General features: G+C 32.0%; 1 pseudogene; it reads right to left on the minus strand.

Annotated features, from left to right (window-relative positions):
* Positions 1-1,194: 1,194 nt before the first annotated feature.
* LOC119872719 lies at positions 1,195-1,295 on the minus strand (annotated as a pseudogene).
* Positions 1,296-5,989: the final 4,694 nt, after the last annotated feature.

Consider the following 5,989-nt stretch of genomic DNA (forward strand, 5'->3'; position numbering starts at 1 on the left):
AATTTGTTCTTTCATTGTTTGTGCTTTGATGTGATAGTTAATTTTTTTAAAATCTAAGCCAGTGGTTGTGGGCAGCTCTGGTGGCTCAGCAGTTTAGCACCACCTTCAGTCCACGGCCTGATCCTGGAGATCCAGGATCGAATCCCACGTCGGGCTCCCTGCATGGAGCCTGCTTCTCCCTCTGCCTGTGTCTCTGCCTCTGTCTGTCTGTCTCTCTCTCTCTGTGTCTCTCATGCATAAATAAATAAAATCTTTAAAAAAAAAATAAATATAAATAAAATAAACCAGTGGTTGTGAATCAGAGTCAATATTTCTACCCACAGGGCATTTCATAATATTGGAAACACTTTTAACTGTCACAGCTGAAGGAGAGCAGGCAGGGACACCAGTGGCATCAAGTAAGTAGAGGCCAAGAATGCTACTAAATATCCTAAGATGCACATTCCTCTCCCTCCTTCCGACAACAAAGAATTATCTAGTTCAATAGTGAGACAATTGAGAAACTGGCCCAACTTTACAACAGAAGTATTTTATCTTATTTTTCTTCTACAAATTTTAGACTTTTAATTTTTGCATTTGTGTCTGTGATCTATTTTGAAGTACATTTTGTATATCTTGAGAGATATAGTTCATTTTTCAACACATGGTTATATATTTTTTTCATTGCGAAAATTAAACTCTCTATATTTTTCCACTAAATTGTCCTTGTACCTTTTTTTGCAAATCAATTGGCCATATGTGCAGTGATCTATTTCTGAATTCTATTCTGTTCCTTTGATTTACTTGTCTATATTGAGTCTTAAAATTGATGCTAAGTTTCCCTTTTCAAAGTTGCTTCTGTTATTTATCCCTGAATATTCATATTTCTTAATGCTAGTGTACATGGGTATTATTTATTTATTTTTTGTATGTGTTTTTTAATTGTGGTAAAATATGCATAACATAAAATTTACCATTTTAAGTATCTTTTTAAATATATAGTTCAGCAGCATTAAGTGCATTCAAATTGTGGTGCAACCATCACCATTATCCAACTACAGAATATTTTTCATCATCCCAAACTAAAATTCTATATCCTTTACACGTAACTCTTCCCTTCTTCCTGCCTGTAGCAACCACCATTCTCCCTTTTATCTATATGAATCTAAATCCTCTAGGTATCTCATATACATGGAATCATAGAATATTTGTCATTACAAATAAAAATGCTTCATGTATTTGCAAGTCATCTCTATTCAGGGTCCATGCTAATCATCTCTTTATTGTTCTAATGTTAATCTGTGTATTGCCAACATGAGCGTTATTTTTTACTTTTTATTTCGACTTCTGATTATTAATTGCTAGTATATACAAATATGATTCACATACGTATATGATCTTATATTTTGTAATATTGCTAGGTTGAATTATTCATTCTTGTATATTTTTTATAGATTCCATCAGAATTTCTACATAGATGATCACATCATGAAAAAGGCAGTTTTACTTTATCCTTTTTGATCTGTATTCTTTCCATTTCCTTTTCTTGCCTTATTGCATTGGTTAGAATTCCAATTACAATGTTGAATGCAAGTGCTGACAGTAGACATCCTTGCATTGTTCCCAAACTTACAAGAATTATATTCAGCCTTTAATTTTACTATTAAGTTGATGTTAATTGTATATTTTTCATAACTGCCCTTTATGAGGTTGAGGAAGTCTCCTTTAATTTCTAGTTTTTATAGTCATTTATACACAGCAGAATGTTTATTCTGTTGTGGTTAAGTGAAGTATTCTCTAAATGTCAATTAGGCCAAGTTGGCTGATAATGATGGGTGAGAATTCTACATCCATTGTGATTTTCTGACTATTATTTTATTAATTATTGAGCTAGGAAAATTAAAATAGCTGACTTTCAGCTGTCTTATTTTATCATATTTTAAATTAATTTTATTTATAAATTCATGTTTTCTATTTATCTTTAGAGTTCCAACAAGTTTTACTTTATATATCTAAAGCTCCATTATTAGTGTTAGTAACAACATTTAGAGTTTAATTTCCTCTTGCTAAATTAATTGTTATATCATTATGAAGTGACCCTCTTGATCCCAGATAAAATTCTTTGTTCTGAAATCTACTTTGTCTGATATTAATATTCCTAATTCAGATTTCTCTTTATATTTATTTGCATTGTTTGTATTTTCCCATCTTTTTATTTTAACCTCCTTCTATCTTTAAAGTGAATTTCTTTTAGATAGCATATGGTTAGGTCTTGTCTTTTTACACAGTCTGACAATCTGTTTTTAATTAGTGTATCTATACAATTTAAATATAATGTGATTATAGGTGGCTATAAGCTTATCATCTTGCTATTTGATTTCTGTTGTTATATTTTTATTTGTTCCCTTTTTTGCCCTTCTTCCTTCTTTGGATAACTTGAGCTTTGTATTTAATGATACTATTTTAACATCTCTGTTGACTTTTAAACCACAGCTCTTTGTTGTGTTATTTTAGTGATTGCTTTACAGTGTATGATATATATCCCTAACTACCATAGTCTGCCATTAAATGTATAGTATTACATGTAGCTTAATAACCTTTCAACAGCATGTTTCTTTTACTACCTGATGGGGTTTTGTGCTACTTTTGTCATGCATTTTATTTCCATACATTTTATAAGTTTTACAACAAATTGTTATTATTTGTAGTCGTACAAGTTATCTTTTTAAAATGTTAATTTTTTTATAAAAGCTTTTTGTGGGCACCTTCTTTTCTTTGATGATAATCTATGGAATATCATCAAAGGACCAATTTGTGGTTTGAATTATTAGAGTTCCAGAGGAGAAGAAAAGGAGTTAGGAACAGAAAACTATTTTTTTTTTTTAACAGAAAACTTTTTAAAAGAAATGATGGCTCAGAACTACTCAAATATAGGGAAAGATATAGATATCCATATTCATTAGGCTTATAGGTAACAAAAAAAATCAATTAAAGAAATTCTCTCCAAGACATGTTACAATAAACATCAGAAATCAAAGACAAAGAGAGATTCTTAAGAGCATCAAGAGAAATAAAGATTGTAATTTACAAAAGAACATCTATAAGGCTATTAGTAGATTTCTCAGCAGAAATCTTACAGGCCAGGAGAGTAGAGTGATACATTCAAAGTGCTGAAAGAGAAAAGAAATAGCTGATCAAGAATATTTTACCCAGCAAAGATGTCCTTCAGAAATGAAAGAGAGATTACGAATTTCCCAAAGCAATCCTAAGAAAGAAGAACAAAACTGGAGGCATTACACTTCCTGATTTCAAACTATACTACAAAGCTATAGTAATGAAAAGAGTATAATACTGACACTAAAATAGACACATATATCAAAGAAACAGAACCGAGAATTCAGAGACAAACCCTTGTATATACAGTCAACCAAAAATACTCGGTGGGAAAAGGATAGTCTCCAGTAAATTGTGTTGGGAAAACTAGATAATCACAAGCAGAGGAATGAAGTTGAACCCCTATCTTACCTGCCCTACAAAAAATAACTTGAAGTGGATTAAAGACTTAAGCATAAGATCTGAAACTGTAAAATCCTAAAAAAAAAAAAAAAAAAAAAAAAAAAACAACAACAATAAAAAAAACTTCCTTGACATTGATCTTGGCAACAACCCTTTGGATATGATATTAAATAAAAGCACAAGCAACAAAAGCAAAAATTAATAAGTGGGACTACATCATACAAAAAAGTGCCCGCATAGGATGCCCCGATGGCTAAGTCACTTGAGCATCCAACTCTTGGTTTTTGGCTCAGGTCATGACCTCATGGGTCATGAGATTGAGCCCCACATCAGGCTCTGTGCTCAGGCGTAGTCTACTTGGGATATTGTCTCCCTCTACCTGCCCCCACTCTGCTTTCTTTCTCTCAAAAAAAAAAAATGCTTTTGCAAAATAAAAAGCACAATCAAGAAAAAGAACAAAAAGTAGAGGCAACCTGTGGAATGAAAGAAAATATTTACAAATCACATATCTCATAAGGCATTTTAATATTCCTAAATATATAAGTCATACAATGCAATAGCAAAAATACAAATAATTTGATTAAAACATGGCAGAAGACCTAAATACAATTTTTCCAAAACAAGACATCTGATTGGTGACAGGTACATGAAAAGGTGCTTAAAATCACTAATCATCAAGAAAGTGCAAATGAAAATCACAATGAGATAACACCTCATATCCATTAGAATGCCTATCATTAAGAAAACAAAAGATAACAAATATTAGGATATGGAAAAAAAGGAACCATTGTGCACTGTCGGTGTGCATGTAAATTGCAACAACCTCTATGGAAAACAGTATGGAGGTTCCTAAAAAAATTAAAAATAAAGCTGCCATATAATTGACTCAACAACCCCTACTTCTGGGCCATTTACAGCAATATGGATAGACCTTGAGAGCATTATGCTAAGTAAAATTAAAAGGACAAATACCATATGATATTACTTATATGTGGAATCTAAAAAAGCCAAACTAAGAAAGAGAGAACAGAATGATAGTTAGCAGAAATTGGGAAATGGGGAAAATGGGGCTATGTTGGTCGAAGGCACAAAGTTTCAGTAGTAAGATAAATAAGTTCTGAGGATTAAATGTACATCATGGTATATATAGTTAACAGCACTGTATTATATAACTGAAAGTGGCTAGGAGTAGATCTTAAATATTCTCATCTCAAAAAAGAAATGGTATTTATATAGGTAATAGAGGTATTAGCTAATGCTGCAAGTGCTCTTTATTTTGAAATATATGTGTATCAACTCAACATATTGTGCATCTTAAACTCACATAGTGTTATATGTAAATTATATATCAATAAAGGTGAGAAACAAAGAATAAGCCTTATATAAATGATAACCATCGAGAATATAGTGCCTCACATTAACATTAACAAAAAATTGTAAGTAATACTGTGATGTTAATATTAATTTTGTACAAAGAATAACACTGGGTCCAAAATCATTAAGAATAAATAAATAAGGGTGCCTGTGTGGCTCAGTAGGTTAAGCGTCAGACTCTTGATTTTGGCTCAGGGTTGGGAGATTGAGCATCATGTGGGGTTTACCCTGGGAGTGGAGTCTGCTTAAGATTTTTTCCCTCTCTCTCCTCCCTCTACCCCTCTGCACCTGCTACACTCTCTCTCCTTCTATAGACAATGGGATTGTCTATAATTTTGTAAAAGACTACAGTGTAATCCTATTAATCATTAGGTATCTGAAAGTCAAAAATTAAATTACCACACAAATAAAATTACAACTACAAATTTTACTTATTAAAGTGGAGATTAACAGAAAGACTGGAGGAAAAGGACATAAGAATAAATTGTGACCCTGTTTGAGCCTACAAGTCATCCTTAATCTGTACAGATCAGGGAATAAATTCAGAGTTTTTTGGGTGGAATGGGGAAAACATAGAAATTCACATAGACTAGGTGACCAGTTAGAGAAGGAGACTCTGCTTTTCATGTCTTTGGACTGCCAGTGCATTCATAAGAAGAGATTGTTTCTAAAGACGAAAAACTCTCTGCTCCAAAACTATTTCTGTCTGCCCAAAGCCAAACACTCCCCAGAAAATCTAATGATAACATAAAAAAAGAAATTTTATAATGTGTCTAAATACTTAGACTTGTGCTGAAACTAAAGGGATTGATCAGTAATAACAATATTGGATAAAGACCCAACTCTCTCCCAGAGCTAGTATGTACAGACCTTCTCATATAAGTGCAATGAAGAAAAGGGGAAAAAATTAAAAATATAAAAACACTCAGCATGGGAAAGAATAGGATAAAATGAGAATTGAGAACAAATAATGCTTTATAAAAACAGCCATTACAAGAAAAAGAAGATAATTCTCTCTTTTTGGAAAAAGTAGAAAGCATGTCACATTGGTAAATCTAGAATTAGTTCTTGTGAAAATGGACTAATAACAAAATGAAGGAGTTCTTGGAAATGCAAATCA

This window comes from Canis lupus, chromosome 7 (assembly GCF_011100685.1).
Source record: "Canis lupus familiaris isolate Mischka breed German Shepherd chromosome 7, alternate assembly UU_Cfam_GSD_1.0, whole genome shotgun sequence".
Taxonomy (NCBI): Eukaryota; Metazoa; Chordata; class Mammalia; order Carnivora; family Canidae; genus Canis; species Canis lupus.